At 49.0% G+C, this 18,640-nt stretch overlaps 1 long non-coding RNA gene across 1 annotated transcript in view; it reads left to right on the plus strand.

Moving 5' to 3' along the window:
- LOC141073611 (uncharacterized) overlaps positions 1–18,640 on the plus strand; it is a 55,299-nt gene that overhangs the window by 16,226 nt on the left and 20,433 nt on the right. Inside the window, exon 3 of the long non-coding RNA XR_012227018.1 lies at positions 10,406–10,507. This is a non-coding gene — a long non-coding RNA (uncharacterized lncRNA). The remainder of the gene's footprint in view (positions 1–10,405; positions 10,508–18,640) is intronic.

Consider the following 18,640-nt stretch of genomic DNA (forward strand, 5'->3'; position numbering starts at 1 on the left):
AGTCCATGCATCCATCACCATACATACACAGCATAATATGCTACACTAGCGCATGGCCGAGCCGCCATGCGGGCTTTTTATAGCCATGCGCTTCCGGGACCTTCCAGTACCCTGCAAAGGACCAATCAGATCCGACACAGGACCTGAACATGTGACCCCTGCTCTCCAGTGAGAGGTCACTTTGCGGGCATGCCCAGTAGCACGGTATGAGGACTTAGCCTTTGGAGCGGTTCCCTGCAGAGCAGGTTGCGCTACCATTGCTGCACCAGAGGTGGAAGCAACATCCAGGCTGTCAGAGCGAGTCTGAGCAGTATGCCTGGCTCGCCGTGATTGCTGAGCAACACCCGGAGCGGTTGGAGGAGAATGGGAGACTGCTGGATGTCTGGCTCTGGATTCCTGCTGTGCAGAGTCAGGAATCCGACGCCTAACAAGAAGTTCCCACCATACCTGGATGGTGGGGCACCACACCTTAGGAGAAGGTGCGGTACCTCTGTGGTGACTGAGCCTCAGGGACGTCACATACACGCCAACCAGCATTACACAATGATATTCACATTTGTTGCTTTTGGAGCTCAATATGTGAAATCTCTGCTTCCAGTCCATCTTTCTTATCAGTCTGGAGGGAGTATGTGCATTTAACTCTCTTTCCCAGATGTTGCCAATCACAGCTAGGCAGCGTCTGAGTCTGATAGACTGCTTGAGCAGCTGACAAACTGTGATTGGCAGGAAGGATGAAAGGACGCATCTCCAAAGAGAAAATTTTTAAGTTGCAACCAGTTATACTACAAGCAAATATGTTACATATGCCAGATGAAACAAATGTTGAGTGACACAGCTCAAAACAGAAGAGAATGGCAAAATCGGAGGGCTCAGGAATTTACAAGGTGTTTAACTATTTTGAGTAAGTGACAGGTTCTTTTTAAAATGAACCTGACAGCTGATACATACTGCCCAATTCTCGGGCAGCATGGATCAGACATTGGCCATATGTTCTCAGCCAGTTATGTCTGACTCTTAAACACTGCAGTGTTTTTAGTAGCCGGCCAGTCATGCATCAGATTAGTCACACAGGCAGGTCACCATCAGCGTCTCCCTGCCCTTTGCCCTATAGTGACAGGACTCTGCCTACATGCCTGTATAGGGAGAGGCCTGTCACTCTACGGTGGCAGTCAGGGAGAAGCTGTCGCTTGTCTGACTTGTTGTAACATCCCTGCCGGCATCACTGCATGGCTTCCCATCTCCCTCACCACTCCTGGCCATGCTGTGAGTTATGTCCTCTGCCTGCTCTCCATGTTGTGGGCCTAATATCCTTGCTTGCTGCATACTTCCTAGCTGTATGCTTAGGGGGGGCGGCGTTGGCACTTCCTGAGTTTTATGGAGATAGTGTGCACGCCTCTAATTTGGCCCCAACCTATTGCCAAGAGGCATCGGGTACTTAAGGCATCTCCACCCATAGGCAGATGCCTGAGCAAAAGACTCTGTCAGTCTGTACCTTGCTGCTGAGATGCCAGGTCCTGTCCTGTTTTCTGCCTCTCTGGAGGCTGCATTCCCAGACCCGTTTCTGTGCTCATTGTGTCTTGTGTTCTGCCTCCCTGAGGGCTGCATACTCAGTCCTAAATCCCGTGTCTTGATTTTGTTCCCATGTCCGTCCTAGTCTGTACTAAGTCTGTTTCTTGTACCTGTTCGTGTCCTTGTCTGTTTCCCTCCCTACTCAGTGTCGTGTAGCCTTGTTGTGACGAGTCAGCTTCAGCTGAGTCGACTTTTTCTTTAGAGTGGACCCTCTGGGTCGTGGCACCCACCCACCGAGTGCGAGCTGACCTTGTGAGGAACCACCCCCTATACAGGTGTCAGGAACACCGCACTGCAATTGCTCACTGAGCCAGTGCGCGTGTCCTGAGTACAAAAACTGTGCACAAAGATACCTGCAGAGCGGGACAGCAGTGGTGATGATGCATGCTCCAGGCTCACAGGACCTGAAGCACGTGACTGCTGGGGGCGTGGCCTAAGCTCCACAGAGCTAGGAGCTGCAGGGAAACTCCTAGAAAGGTAACTACTGGACAATGTTACCAAGGGGCATAGACAGAGACAGAAACTAGATCAAGCCGAGGTCAAAGCACGAGATCGTACGACAGTACCAAAGGGTTAGACAGAATGGATAGTCGGGGCGTAGCAATAGATCAGAAAACCAGAACAGGCAATAGACAGTACAATAGGGACAAACTGTAACGGAGTAACGATAGCCAAGCCAGGAGGTCAGAACCGGAAAAGACAATAGTACCAAAACGAGAGACGGAGTACAGAGTGAGGGGACGGACCGGGTCATACACGGGAAGCAAACAAGCAATGCAATATACAAGCACACCAGGGGTGTCAGACACACAGCCAGAATAACAGTATAGCTGACAGAGAACCCAGGTAAAGAGTGAGTATAAATACTCCTCCCAGATCCAGAAAGAGGCCACGAACACTTAACCCTGTGAGTGCAGGGCAAGAACCCTGTTCAAACCATGACAGTACCCCCCTCTTAGCGGGGGGCCACTGGACCCCCAGGCTTTTCTGGGTATCTGGCGTGGAAAGCCCACACTAGACGATCGGTATGCACCGACCTGGCCAGAACCCATGACCGATCCTCCAGAGAGTACCCCTTCCAGTGTATCAGATACTGGAGTCTCCGGCGCACCCACCTGGAGTCAACAATGCGCCCTACATCATACTCCAGCTGCCCTTCTACCAGCACTGGCGGAGCATTTGATGAGGGATCCTCTCTCACTGTCCCCACAGGCTTTAACAGGGACCTGTGGAAGACATCAGAAATTTTAAAGGAGGTGGGCAGCTGCAGTCGGTAGGCTACTGGGTTAACAACCTCCACAACTTTGTATGGGCCAATAAACTTGGGGCCCAGCTTTATAGATGGTATCTTAAGCTTGATATTGCGGGTGGATAGCCACACCTTCTCCCCTACTGCAATTGCTGGACCTGACCCCCTCTTCCTGTCAGCAAACCGCTTATAGTTTTCCTGGGCCTTGAAAATATTCCTCTGAACTTCCCTCCAAAGAATTCTAAGACGTTGTGTCGCACTCTCAGCTCCAGGACAACCTGAATCCATGCGGGAAAACTCTCCAAAATGTGGGTTAAACCCATAGTTGATCTGAAAGGGAGACTTCCCAGTAGATTGTCTCACACGACCGTTGAATGCAAACTCTGCCATGGGCAATACCTCACACCAGTCCTCCTGCCTGGAAGAGGCCAAGCATCTCAGAAACTGCTCCAACGATTGGTTCATGCGCTCCGTCTGTCCATTAGACTCTGGGTGGTAGGCAGAGGAGAAGGACAACAAAATCACCAGCTTTTTGCAAAAAGCCCTCCAGAACCTGGCTACAAACTAAACCCCTCTGTCAAACACCACATTCATAGGCACTCCATGAAACCGAAATATATGCTGCATAAATAAGCGGGCCAGGGTTTCAGCAGATGGTAAGGCGGGGAGAGGTACAAAGTGGGCTTGTTTTGAAAACCTATCCACCACCACCCATATCACCGAGTTGCCTCTGGAAGGAGGAAGATTTGTGATAAAATCCATGGACAAATGTGTCCATGGTCTATCTGAAATTGACAAAGGCACCAGCTCCCCGGCCGGCCGGACCTGAGAACTTTTTAGTACGAGCGCACACCCCACATGCAGTCACAAACTTTTTAATATCTGTTACCATAGAGGGCCACCAGAAACCCCTCGTAATTGCCCCCCGGATAGCTGCAATCCCAGGGTGAGCACACAACATAGAATCGTGAAATTCCTGCATAAGTCCGAGATGGAAACGTTCCGGTACAAACAATTTACCCGGGGGTTTACCACCCGGAGCCCGAGCCTGGTCCTCCAAAATCTCTCTCTGTAACTCAGATGAGATTTCGGCCACCACTACTCCTGGCTGAAGAATGGAGGAGTGAGGTTCTGGAGGAGACACCGAATCAAAGCTTCGGGATAAGGCATCAGCCTTGGTGTTTTTAGATCCTGGGCGGAATGTGATGGTAAACTGAAATCGAGAAAAAAAAAGCACCCACCGAGCCTGTCTGGGGGTCAATCTCTTGGCGGACTCGATATAGGCCAAATTTTTGTGATCAGTGATGACTGTAATGGGATGAATAACCCCCTCCAGGAAATGCCTCCATTCTTCAAAAGCTAACTTTACCGCCAACAACTCTCCATTGCCGACATTGTAATTTCTCTCGGCAGAGGAAAATTTTTTAGAGAAGAAGGCGCAAGGCCTCAGATTAGTAAGGGTAGGAGGGCCCTGAGACAAAACTGCCCCACCCCTACTTCCGAGGCGTCAACCTCCACGATAAAAGGTCTTGACGGGTCGGGTTGTACCCGTTGTAAGCCGGATGGAGGTCTTCGTGGCACTTTGTTTTTAGCACAGGATGGACAAGAAGCCACAAAGTCGAGTACATCTTGGCGAAGCATGGGCCACCAGTAGTGACGCGTGATAAGGTCAAGGGTCTTCTTAGTTCCAGCATGGCCGGCCAGTTTGGAGGAGTGCCCCCATAGAAGGACCTTTCGCTTGAGGTTCTCAGGCACAAGTGTCTTGCCTGGAGGAGGAGTAAGCCAGTTCACTGGAGCCACTGTGATGATCCTAGAGGGATCAATGATATGCGAAGGTTCCTCCGTGGTTTCGTGTGGCTGGAAGAGCCTGGACAGGGCGTCGGCTTTGGTATTCTTGTTGCCAGGATGGAAACGAAGCTCGAAGTCAAATCGGGCGAAAAATAAGGACCATCTGGCCTGACGACGGTTGAGTGTCTGGACAGACTGGAGATAGGCCAGATTTTTGTGGTCCGAGAAGATGACAAATTGATGGACAGCTCCCTCCTGGAGGTGACACCATTCCTCCAAGGCCAACTTGATGGCCAGGAGTTCCCAGTCACCGATCAAGTAGTTACACTCGGATGGAGAAAAGGCCTTCAAGAAGAAGCCACAAGGGTGCAGGCGACCGGAGGCGGTTCTCTGGGACAGTACTGCCCCGGCACCTGTCGAGGAAGCGTCCACCTCGAGTACAAAAGGTCGATTGCTCTCAGGGCGATACAGGACCGGAGCCGTGGAGAACGCCCGCTTTAGGGTTGGAAAGGCCTCTTCCGCCTCAGGAGTCCAATCTTTGGGGGTAGTCCCTTTACAGGTGAGAGCAGAAATAGGTCTTGTGATCGCGGAGAAGTGGGAGACAAATTGCCGGTAATAATTGGAGAATCCGAGAAATCGCTGTATTGCCTTTACTCCAACGGGGCGAGGCCATTTGAGAATGGCAGACAACTTCTCGGGGTCCACCCTTAGACCAGCGTCGGAGATAATGTATCCCAGAAACGGCAGAGAGGTCTGTTCGAAGAGACATTTCTCGATCTTCGCATACAGGTGGTTCTCCTGAAGATGCTGTAGCACCAGGCAGACACTCTTTCTGTAAGACGAGAGGTCCGGCGAGAAGACGAGGATGTCGTCTAAGTACACGACCACACAGGAGTACAAGAGATCCCGGAAGATCTCATTGACGAACTCTTGAAACACCGCAGGAGCATTGCAAAGACCAAAGGGCATGACCAGGTACTCGTAATGGCCGTCTCGAGTGTTGAAAGCGGTCTTCCACTCGTCACCTGCACGGATACGGACCAGATTATAGGCTCCTCTGAGGTCCAGCTTGGAGAAGACCCGAGCCCCTCTGAGACGGTCAAACAGCTCCGGAATGAGTGGAAGAGGGTATCTGTTCTTGATGCTAATTTCATTCAAGCCCCTATAGTCAATAGTCAATTCTTTCTGCGGTTTCAAAACCGCAGGAAAACCACGCGGAAAAATCCGCACCGTCTGCACTGCGGGTTTTTATTCCCATAGGGAATAATGGTACTGTACACCACAGCAAAAACTGCTGCGGACCCGCAGCGGATTTGGCCGCTGCGGGTCCGCAGCAGTTTTTGCTGCGGTTTTTTATTCCCATAGGGAATAATGGTACTGTACACCGCAGCAAAAACTGCTGCGGACCCGCAGCGGCCAAATCCGCTGCGGAACCGCAGCAGAATCCGCAGCGTGTGCACACACCCTAAGCTCAATTGAAGCACTTTATGGAGGTAGAAAAAAGCACGGCTTATATCAAACTGCTCCCAAAAGGGGTTCTAATGATAAAGATTCACCCTCGGGATACCGGCCAATATCACTGATTAATCAGGATATCAAGATATTATCTAAGATACTTGCTGATCGCTTAGCGATGCTGTTACCAAAAATAATCACAAATCACCAGACGGGTTTTATCAAAGGTCGATCGGCAGTCACGAACGTGAGAAAAACTCTGATCCTAGACGCAATTAGAGCTAGGAAATTAGATCCACGTGCCGGCCCAGCCATGGTCACTTTGGATGCAAAAAAAGCATTTGACAATGTGAGGTGGCCGTGGCTGGGTATGGTACTGGACAAAATGGGAATGGTGGGTCCATTCAGAGACTATTTAACGATCTTGTACAAAAACCCCAAAGCCAAAGTATATACACCGGGATTTTTGTCTGACGCTTTCAAACTGTATAAAGGAACCCGTCAGAGATGCCCTTTATCGCCATTGTTATTCAACCTAGCGATAGAACCCCTCTCTAGGTTCCTTAACTCGCAAGATTCACATGAGGGGATTAGAGTAGGATCAATGATAGTTAAGTCTGCGCTTTTCACTGACGATATTATCCTATACATGAATAACCCAAAAAAATATTTGCCACGCCTATTAGGGGAAATCGAAAAATTTGGGGCTTTCTCTGGATTTAAATTAAACAGGGCAAAATGTGAAATATTGATGTTAAGGGAAGAGAAAGAAAGTCAGGGAAGAGATAACTTCGTAGGGATCCCGATAATAAAATCCTCACTAAAGTATTTGGGCATACAAATTGGGAGATCCCCAGGTCAGATATATGCGCTGAATTATAGACCCCTCATAGACAAAATTGAAAAAGAATTGGAGAGGTGGAAAGGGCTACCGCTGTCGTTCTTGGAGAGATGCCATCTCTTGAAAATGGTGAGTTTTGCCAGACTGTTATATCCCATGCAAACCATACCCCTTCTGATCAAACATGTAGATTGTAACAGAATTAACAGGGCTTTCTCAAAGTTTATTTGGGGGGGCAAAAAGCCGAGACTACACGCCAGAATATTGATGGGTCATAAAGATAGAGGGGGGGGTAGGTCTACCCCATGTGCGTGGTTATAATTTGGCTTGTCTGACACGCCATATAATTGATTGGATAAAGGGCACATTGAGGTATTCAGATAACGCTCTGGAATCCCAACTGTGCAAACCGTGGGATAAAGTTTCGCTACTGCACGCTTCCTTGAGTGGGGTGCCGAGCGAAGTTAAACACTCACTGATTTTTAGAGACACTCTCATGATCTGGAAGGCGTTGAGGAAGAAATTCAAATTGTCTTGGTCAATTTCCAAACACCTGAACATATGGGCACACACAGATTTCAAGTTAGGACGTGAGAATGCTTTGTTTGAGGAGTGGAAGAGGAAGGGGGTGAGAAACGTGGGTGACCTGTTACATGAGGCGGAAGGCAGGTGGTTGAAGGGGGCAGAGGTAATAGAGAAATTTAGTCTCAAAGAGTCTCAAATCCTCCAATATAACCAAGTGAAATTTCACATTATGGGAAAACTTCGGGAGGTGACCAAAGAAATAGGGACTAACGAATTTGACACAATGACCAAATGGGACATACAAGATGTGAATATCTCAAAAATATATAGTTATGCAAGGGAAATCCTGTTACCATCAGGGTCAGACAAAATGTTTAGCTGTTGGACTCGAGAATTACACTCAGAGGACGTGATGGAATGTGTCTTGGAGGGCTGGGAAAGAGTAAGGAAACACATCATCTCCGAAAAATGGAGAGACAGCCACTTTCGAATTATGCACGGCCTAGTGCTTGGTTTTAACATTCCTCCTTCAGCAAATTGCCCAAAAAGAAGAGAGAAATGCCCTAAATGTCAGAAAGAGAGAACTGACATGATCCATGGGATGTGGCACTGTCAATATACACAGAATTTTTGGGCGATGGTACAGAAGCTCACCGAGGAAATTTGTGGGGTTAAGGTGAAACTTGAACCCATATGTTGGATACAGCACCATACGGGAAATAGAGGGAGGGAAGAGAGTGTTCCTAAATTATTTCATGTTATAGCATTACTGGCCAAACGATTAATCCTGAGGAACTGGCTAACGCAGACACTCCCAGGCGGAAAAGATATGATACTGGGCCTTAAAAAAGCATTGGACATTGATAAAAGAGAGGCGATGAGAAACAAAGACAGGGAAACAGCTAAATTCATGGGAAAATGGAGGAGGTTTATTGAGAACAAAATGACAAAAGACGAAAGGATATAGGTAATGAACCCATTTATACGCTCGAACTGGTATTTACTCGAGAGCATAGGGGAAACGTTGGGGAATCTGAAGGTCTGAAACTATGTGAATGAACACATGCCTGAAATGAGGAGGGGGGACCTGGGCTGCGCGCAAACATGATTTTAATTTCTTCATTATGTTGGGGGGTTTGTTATTATGGGGATTTGATCACATACTGCCTTTATCTGTGAGATAATATGTAAGTTTACAGAAATGTTCAACTGTATGAAAAACTTGAAAATTTAATAAAAATGATTTTGGAAAAAAAAAAAAAAAGCAATGCCATAAAGAGACATGAGCAGGCAAATTTCTTTTGAAATGGTAAGTTTGTGAAATGTTGTTCTCCAAAGGAAAATTTAAGAAACACCGTAGAACCATTTGTTTCTATAATAGGATATATCTTACATGATCTAAAAAAATAATTTAGGTCAACTCCATATTAATAACTGGTGGGAAAGAATGTAAACTGAATATAGTAAAGGGATATATTCCCTCATGTTGGCTCTAAAAGATGGCTTTTTCTGTGTTGCCTTAGGCTATGTGCACACGCTGTGGTTTTTGCTGCGGATTCGCAGACTAATCCGCAGCGTGTGCACATAGCCTTATGATGATTCCTTGTTAGTTGGATTTTTGTTAGTTATTAATGTTTGAGTTCTATGACTGATTGCATTACCGTTCCTATCTGTGCACTGGTAATAGACTATCCCCCTAGAATGGGTTGTTTGTTTTGTAAAACTTTCAATAAAAACAATAGTGTAAAAAAATATATACCGTATGTAATTTAATAGTAACGTTTACAAATAGGGGTATACCCACAATAATAGCCAAGAACCTATGCAGACCACCGGTTTACAGGACAAAGGACATAAATAGGTGTACCAAACCAGAACCTAGATGCTATAAAGTGAAATTTCAATACCTGTGTAAATAGTAAATTGTTGCTATCTCACCCAATCCAGAAGACAGGTTGTTGTAACTCATGGAGTCACTTGAGGGGTCGCATCAGCACAAATGTCTGAATAACCATAGTTCTCCCTATCATGCCCCCTGCCCTCACAAGGGCAATACCCAAGTGTAAGGGTATGTGCATACGTTGCGGATTCTGCAGCGGATTTTTCCACGCAGATTTCGCAAAATCCGCAGGTAAATCCGCAGGTCAAAAGACCTGCGTTTTATCTGCGCTTTCACACCTCTACAATGGAGCAGGTGTCAAACCGCTGCAGAATCCGCACAAAGAAGTGACATGCTGCGGATTTAAAACCGCAGCAAATCCACGCGTAAAAATCCGCAGCATGTGCACTGCGGTTTTCATTTTCCATAGAAAATAAAGGTACTATACAACGCAGCAGAAACTGCTGCGGATTCGCAGGGCCAAATCCGCTGCGGATCTGCAGCAGAATCCGCAACATGTGCACACACCCTAATACTGCACCGTGTCCCTAAAAAGATAACCGATATGTTTCTTCCTCACAGGACCTATTGTGGTTCTTGTGTTTGGATGACTATCTAACACAAGTTTTTTGTAGTTATGTCTTATTCCTCTTTCTCCGCCAGCATACACACTCCCCTGAGGACGCCTTTATTGCTGTATAACAACCACTTTAATCTCATTACAGGCAATATTACAATGAAAGGTGGCAGGTGATGGTCACAGCTCTCCTCCCTGGACAATGACCATAGTACAGGTCCTGCATGGATAGAAAATTCTCCTATAGAAATCAGACTTCTCCAGCCTATTAATTCTTATTGTCTGTGTCGCTGCTGTAAACCTGATCATGGCAGCGGAGGCATGATCAACATTATCATAATTATGTGGAATTAGTAAAATCTACCATTAGACAATTACAAAATAAATATATGTATAGCATGTGCAGTATCTGCATTTAAATAGTAAAAAATATAGTCAATACATCCCTTTTAATAATGAAGTCTGTTTGTTTTTTAATAAGTGATTACTCAACTTTGTTTTGTTTTTTTTTACCATTTTCAGTGAAGATGCTGAGAAGTGAATCAGAAATGCTTCCTGCCATATTTACTGCAGACAAAGCCAATACACAGAGAAAATAATAAGACAGACACTATTAATTCCCAGGTATAGACCAAAGTCTTGTTTTTTCATATTTTCTACAAATGGGTGTGTATCATGAATACAACAAGATTGTGCATGTGTAGTTTTAATGGTCAATTATTATGAGTATGAAAACAAATAAAAATGAGAAATTATATAGAAAACCAAGTTTGATGTTTAACACATAGACGTAAAGCATCATTGACACCAGTGATAACAGTAGGCATATAGTAAGCATAAGGAGCCAAGATGCTGATCAGTCACAACAACTATTGACATAGTTAATATAATTGAACATTAATCTGTGGCCCAAAATGAGACAAAGGACATCTATGCACTGACACATTTAGAAATAAAGCTATATATTAAAGCAATATTATTAAAGGGAATCTGTCATCAGGTTTTTGCTATGGAATTTGAGAGCAGCATGCTGGTGTGGCAGAGACCCTGATTTCAGAGATGTATCACTTACTGGGCTGCTTAGTGCAGTTGTGGTAGAATCCCTGTTTTTCTCTCACTCACGCCCTTCAAGGACAGAATAAAAGGGTGGTACGTTTCCCTCACATCAATGTGGGCCCAGTTTCACACCAGGGAACTACAATGGGACATCCTAAGGAACAAGATTCCATGCAAGGGTATCTGGAAGGGCAAATTACACTGTCTCCAGAGACCACACATTCCCTCGGTTGGTGGCTAAAAATATAGAAGCTAGTTAGGGGAGTAACTTGGGAAAAAAGGATATCATAGTCCAAGGGGTTTAGATAGGAGACCAGATACTAGTTGCATCGAACGTGAAAGAGCTATTAGTAGTAGTACAGACTCTAGGCTCTAGGTCAACTCTTATTCCCGCTTCAGGGCCACTATGTAACGGCTTTTTCTGACAATCAAGTAGTGGTGGCTTATCGAAATCATTAGGGGGAATCAGGTCCAGGTCCTTGATGGAAGTATAACGGCGTGTTTTTCCGGTACCAGAGGACCATCTCCTTTTACCGACAGCCCTCCACATAAAAGAAAAATAAAAGTGCAGAGCAGATTTTTTGAGCCAAAACCAGTTAAGCCAAGGAGAGTGAGTGTTGAAACAGTCAGTCTGAAACCTGATTGTATGTGGGGTCTCTCGGACATAAACCTATTTGCAGATAGTCAGAACAGGAGTGTGAAAGAGTTTTGTTCCCTAGACCACAGGGGAAGTCCTCAGGTTCCGGACACCTTCTAGATATTTTGGGATCACAGTGTTACACCGCTCCGTCATACTCACCCGGCCTCCGCTCCCACGCCGCAGCCGACCTCCGCTCCCACGCCGCAGCCTCTCTCCACCCGACGGCCACAGCGGTCACCTCTGACGGGCTCGCGGCCGATGCCATCCCTGCATGCAATGCGCCATAGGCCGCAGCCGCGCCTCCCTGCTGCTTCTTGTGCTCTGGCTGTGCACTGACCCGGAAGCACCGTCTGACCAATGGCAGACCAGACGGGGCTATATCAGGCCGCTTCCCCCTGAGGGGGACGCCTGATCATTGTGTTACCTTGCACACTGGGCCCTGCTTCCTCCTGTGCTCTCTACAGTCTCTTGGTGCCGTCCTCAGTGTTTCCTGCAGCAGCCTCTCAGCCTGTCTTCCATGTTTGCTAACAGTTATTCTCAGTCCTGCTCCAGTGTTCCTGTTTACTCCAGTCCTGCCTCCGGTGTTCCTGATCCATCCTGTTCCAGTCCTGCCTCCGGTGTTCCTGTTCCATTCTGTTCCAGTCCTGCCGTCCTACTCCAGTCCTGCCTCCGGTGTTCCAGTTCCATCCTGCTCCAGTTCTTCCGTCCTCCTTTATTCCTGTCTCCTGTATTCCAACTCTGTCCTGTCATCTACACTTCAGTTCCTCCACGTTCCAGTCTATAGTCTTACTCCATTCCTGTATCCTGTGTGCCAGCCCTGTTCTGTCATCTACACTTCAGTCCCACTGTCCTACTCCAATCCATCCTGAGCCGCCCCTCTCGGTACCGGCTACCGTGGTACTCGAACCCCTGGGCCTGCTCCTAACGGTCCCTGTATAGGGGTCAGTTCCACCTGGCAGCTCGCTCGGGGCCCCTCGGTCGGTGCCACGGTCCAGAGGGTCCACTCCTGAATATTCCGGCTCCTGATCACCCACGCAAACAGTACGATCAGGCCATGGACACCGACGGTACTACTGCTGCTACTCAGAAAGAGTTGCTCTTCCTGCGGGAGAATCAGGGATGCAGTATGTTGATCATGAAGTCTATGGACACCCGTTTGTCGGCCCTGCAGGTGACCGATCCTGGAAATGCCACTCAACTGGCCAGTCTCCAACAGGAGCTGGGTCAGCAACAAGATACTCAAGCCCACATTTTGTCTTACATGGCCTCCTTTGACAGTCACTTGTCGGCCCTCCAGGCTGCTACCGCAGCCCCGACTCCTCCCTCCTCGTCTACAGCTCTCCCGACACCCCGCCTTGCCAAACCGCCTCATTTCACCGGGGATCCCAAGCTCTGTAGGGGGTTCTTAAATCAGTGTAGCCTCCACTTTGAATGGTTGCCGCAGCAATATCCCTCTGATCGGGCCAAGGTGGCCTTCATCATGTCCCATCTGGAGGGGGAGGCCCTGTCTTGGTTGAATCCCCTCTGGGAACGTGACGACCCTGTAGTCTTGAGTCTCCTGGTTTTCTTGGATACTTTTCGCAGGGTCTTCAATGAGCCGGGTCGGTTAGCCTCTCTCTCTGAGTCACTCTTTAGCTTACATCAGGGTTCTCTCACGGTCGGACAGTACTCTATTCGCTCACTCACTGTCTCCTCTGAGCTCGGCTGGAATAACGCGAGTTGGTAGGGGCATTCTGGCGCGGTCTTTCAGGCAGAATAAAAGATGAACTCGCAGGTCGAGATACCCCGTCCACATTAGAGGACCTTATCTCGCTGGCTACCCGCATTGACCTATGCTTCCAGGAGCACGCTCGCGAGTCAGCGAGAGACAGGAGGTCCACCAGGCCAGTTCCCCTTTTCACCCGTTCTGCCAGTCCCTGTTCGGCCGGGTCCTCTTCTCCCTCCTCGGTCGAATCCATGCAGATAGATCACCTAAAGTTGGCCGAGTTGTGTCAGAGAGAGAGGCGGGCACAAGGTCTGTGCCTCTATTGCGGTGATTTGTCACACTATGTCCGCACCTGTCCTAAGAGACAGGGAAACTTCTCCACCTAGGTCAGGTAAGAGAGGCCTCCCTAGGTGATGATGATCCCTCTCAACCTCTTACGATTTCTGTGCTTTTGGTTTCGGGAGAGAGACGTGGTTCCGAGGTGGCCTATGTGGATTCGGGTTCGGCAGGTAACTTCATTCGACCTGAAGAGGTGGACAAATACCAAATTCCCGTGGTTAATCTATCTAACCCTATCCAGATTGCCGCAGTGGATGGCAAACCGCTACAGGTGACCGTCACCTTGGTCACTGAAGAAGTGGAGTTGCAAGTCGGAGCCTTACACCAAGAGAAGATAGCCTTCTACGTTTTGCCTAAGCTCTCTCACGCCATTCTACTCGGTCTTCCATGGTTAAGGACTCATCAGCCTGTTCTCGACTGGTCTTCTGGGGAGATACTCCGCTGGGGGCACTCGTGCCAAGTTCGCTGTCTGACTCCTGTCCGCCTGGCGGCCACTCCTCGGTCGCCTCCAGACCTTCCGGGTCTTCCTCCAGCCTACAGCTCTTACGCCGATGTTTTTGATAAGGAAGCGGAGGTCCTTCCTCCACACCGGCCGTCTGACTGCCCAATTGAACTTGCTCCCGGTTCGACCCCTCCAAGGGGCAGAATCTACCCCTTGTCTCCCGCAGAGACCACCGCCATGTCCGAGTACGTCCGAGAGAACGTCGCCAAAGGCTTTATACGGAAATCCTCTTCGCCCGCGGGAGCCGGGTTCTTCTTCGTCAAAAAGAAGGATGGAACTCTACGGCCGTGCATTGACTATAGGGGCTTGAATGAGATTACCATCCAGAACAGGTACCCTCTTCCACTCATTCTGGAGCTGTTTGACCGTCTCAGAGGGGCTCGGGTCTTCTCCAAGCTGGACCTCAGAGGAGCCTATAATCTGGTCCGCATCCGTGCAGGTGACGAGTGGAAGACCGCTTTCAACACTCGAGACAGCCATTACGAGTACCTGGTCATGCCCTTTGGTCTTTGCAATGCTCCTGCAGTGTTTCAAGAGTTCGTCAATGAGATCTTCCGGGATCTCTTGTACTCCTGTGTGGTCGTGTACTTAGACGACATCCTTGTCTTCTCGACCGACCTCTCGTCCCACAGAAAGAGTGTCCACCTGGTGCTACAGCGTCTTCGGGAAAACATCCTGTATGCAAAGATCGAGAAATGTCTCTTTGAACAGACCTCTCTGCTGTTTCTGGGATACATTATCTCCGACGCTGGTCTGAGGATGGACCCCGAGAAGTTGTCTGCCATTCACAAATGGCCTCGCCCCGTCGGAGTAAAGGCGATACAACGATTTCTCGGATTCGCCAATTATTACCGGCAATTTGTCTCCCACTTTTCCGCGATCACAAGACCTATTTCTGCTCTCACCCATAAGGGGACTACCCCCAAAGATTGGACTCCTGAGGCGGAAGAGGCCTTTCTGACCCTAAAACAGGCTTTCTCCACGGCTCCGGTCCTGCACCGCCCTGAGAGCAATCGACCTTTTGTACTCGAGGTGGACGCTTCGTCGACAGGTGCCGGGGCAGTATTGTCCCAGAGAACCGCCTCCGGTCGCCTGCATCCTTGTGGCTTCTTCTCGAAGGCCTTCTCTCCATCCGAGTGTAACTACTCGATCGGCGACCGGGAACTCCTGGCCATCAAGTTGGCCTTGGCGGAATGGCGTCACCTCCTGGAAGAAGCTGTTCATCCCTTTGTCATCTTCTCGGACGACAAGAATCTGGCCTATCTCCAGTCTGCCCAGAGACTCAACCCTCGTCAGACCAGATGGTCCTTATTTTTTGCCCGATTTGACTTCGAGCTCCGTTTCCATCCTGGCAACAAGAATACCAAAGCCGACGCCCTGTCCAGTTTCTTCCAGCCACATGAAACAACGGAGGAACCTTTGCATATCATTGATCCCACTAGGATCATCATAGTGGCTCCAGTGAACTGGCTTACTCCTCCTCCAGGCAAGACACTTGTGCCTGAGAACCTCAAGCGAAAGGTCCTCCTATGGGGGCACTCCTCCAAACTGGCCGGCCATGCCGGAACTAAGAAGACCCTTGATCTTATCACGCGTCACTACTGGTGGCCCACGCTTCGCCAAGATGTACTCGACTTTGTGGCTTCTTGTCCATGCTGTTAAAAACAAAGTGCCATGAAGACCTCCGTCTGGCATGTTGCTTCCGTTGCCCGTTCCTACGGTTCCTTGGGAAAACATCGCCATGGATTTCATCACCGACCTACCCCGCTCTTCGGGCTGCACAGTCATTTTGGTGGTGGTAGATCGTTTTTCCAAGATGGCTCACTTCGTCCCTCTGCCCAGACCTCCCTAGGCGCCGGAGCTGGCCAAAGTTTTCATTCACCAAATCTTCAGACTCCATGGACTACCTCAACGCATTGTGTCTGACCGAGGGGTTCATTTTACCTCCAAGTTCTGGCGTTCACTTTGCAAGCTCATGAACGTTTCCCTCGACTTCTCCTCGGCCTACCATCCACAGTCCAACGGACAGGTAGAGCGTACCAACCAGACATTGACGGGGTACCTACGTCATTTCTCCAACGCCCACCAGAACGATTGGGTCGACTTACTCCCCTGGGCAGAGTTCACTTATAACAACCATGCTGGAGAGTCCTCGGCCAAGTCTCCGTTCGTCATTGTTTTTGGCAGACATCCTGGTGTTCCGATAACACCTGCCTCCGAGGTACTGTCATGTTGGACGCTATTCACACCACAGCGACCGGCAGGCAGCGGTAGTTCCATCTCCGTCCACTATAGCCTCAGTGGCGCCGGCTTGATTTTACTCAGGTTATTGGGGGTTAAGCTAGCTGGAAATCAGGTGGGATGTTTGGTCACGCCCACGGTCTTTAAATAGTCGTGCTGGCCTATGGGCTTCGCCAATTATAGCTTGTGTTTTATGCCAAGTGGTTCCGGTCTGGAGAGGAGGTGTTGGAGAGAGAAATTCGTAGCTGGTGGCGTATGATCCGTTGTTACCTTTTCGCCTTCCTATATTTGTGTTTTGTTTTGCCCTGTTCACATTACGGTATTGTCCTGTGTGTATGCGGCGCGGTGCGGTTTAAGTTCTCCCTGTCTGTCATTACTGTGTGGGCTTTGGTGGTTTGACGACTCACTGGGTGGAGGGTGCAGGGTTCAGCTTAGGGCTGAGCAGGAGATAAGGAAAGGTTGGAGGCTCAGGCATTTGCACCATTAGCAAAAACCCTGGGTTGAGGGTCAGACAGGGTTTTCCCTAGTTGGAGGGACTCCGCAGGGGCCCCGGGTATTTCAGCCTTCTTTGACCTAAGCCCCGCGTAACATTATAATCGACAATATTTTGGTAGTCCATGGATTCCATGACTTCCATAAACCGCCAGTTGGCGGCGCTGTCCTTAAAGGTCACCGAGTTAAAGGGGGCAGTTCAGCAGCAGGGCCTGGTTGTAGCTAATGTGCAAGCGGCTTCTGCAGGTGCAGGTGCAGAGCCGAAGATTCCGCTGCCTGAACGATTTGCTGGGGAACGCAGCAAATTTGTCATCTTTCGGGAGGCCTGCAAGTTATACTTTCGCATGCGCCCGGTCTCTTCAGGTAATGAGGCTCAGCGGGTGGGTCTGGTGTTATCCTTACTGAGTGGGGACCCCCAAGCATGGGCGTTTTCCTTACCAGCTGACTCTGCTACGTTTCATTCGGTTGAGAATGTTTTTTCAGCACTCGGGCTCATTTATGATGATCCCAACAGATTGGCTCTAGCAGAATCTAAAATCCGCGCCCTCCGTCAGGGGGAACGTATGGCGGAAGACTATTGTTCAGAATTTCGCCGTTGGGCAGTAGACACACAGTGGAACGACCCAGCACTGCAGAGTCAGTTTATTCATGGGGTTTCAGGAAGAGTTAAACAGGCCCTCCTGATGTATGAGACTCCTGCATCGTTAGAGTCTGCCGTTTGCGTCAGGGGGCGCAGGAGACGCTGCCCCTGGGGGAAAGCAGGGGTGCAAGTGTGGTTGCTGCAGGTGAGCCCACGGAACCTATGCAAATCGCTGGGGTATCACATGTTAAGCGTCGCGTTCCTGGGTTCAGGAAGCAAGGAGCATGTTTTTACTGTGGTAAAAGAGATCATTATGTAAATGCTTGTCCTGTGCTACCTAAGAAAGTCACACCGGCGGAAAACTGGTAAGCTCAGAGGGTATGGAGGAGGCCCAACTGAGCGTATGCATATCCTCCATGATGGTATCTCAATGTATGCTCCCTGCCAGGGTTATTATTGCGGGCAGAGAGCTACCAATATCAGTGTTTGTGGATAGCGGTCCCACCACCAATCTCATGGATGAGGAGTTTGCAAGCACGGCCGGTTTTAAGATCGAAAAACTCCCTCATCCTATTCGCGTGGTTACCATTAATGCCGCTCCCCTCCCACAGGGGGAGATTACTGAGTTTATAGCTGAGGTTAAACTCCACATTGGGGTCCTACATTCTGAGTGGGTTACATGTAGGGTACTCAATAATCTCCCAGCACAAATGGTCTTGGGTTTCCCATGGTTGTCCAAGCACAACCCGGTGATTGACTGGAGAACCCAGGACATAGTCCAGTGGAGTGGTTTCTGCCAGGAAAATTGCTTGGCCACATGTGTGTCCGCAGTGAAGTCCAGCCTTCCGGAGGCATTGCTGGATTTTGCGGACGTATTCTCTGAGAGGGGTTGCTCAGAACTACCTCCACATCGAACCTATGACTGTGTGATTGGGTTAAAACCCAGGGCCAAATTGCCAAAGGCTAGGATGTTTAGTATTTCTGGTCCGAAGAGACAAGCTCTTAAAGACTACATCGCGGAGAGTCTAAGTAAAGGGCACATCCGGCCTTCATCCTCGCCTGTAGCAGCGGGGTTTTTCTTCATTAAGAAGAAAGATGGGGGTTACGCCCGTGTCTGGATTTCCGGGAGTTAAACCAGATTACGGTCCGTGATCCCTACCCGATGCCTCTGATCCCTGATTTGTTCAACCAGGTGGCTGGTG

Source organism: Dendrobates tinctorius, unplaced genomic scaffold, assembly GCF_039654945.1.
Source record: "Dendrobates tinctorius isolate UK_male_01 unplaced genomic scaffold, ASM3965494v1 ptg000308l, whole genome shotgun sequence".
NCBI lineage: Eukaryota > Metazoa > Chordata > Amphibia > Anura > Dendrobatidae > Dendrobates > Dendrobates tinctorius.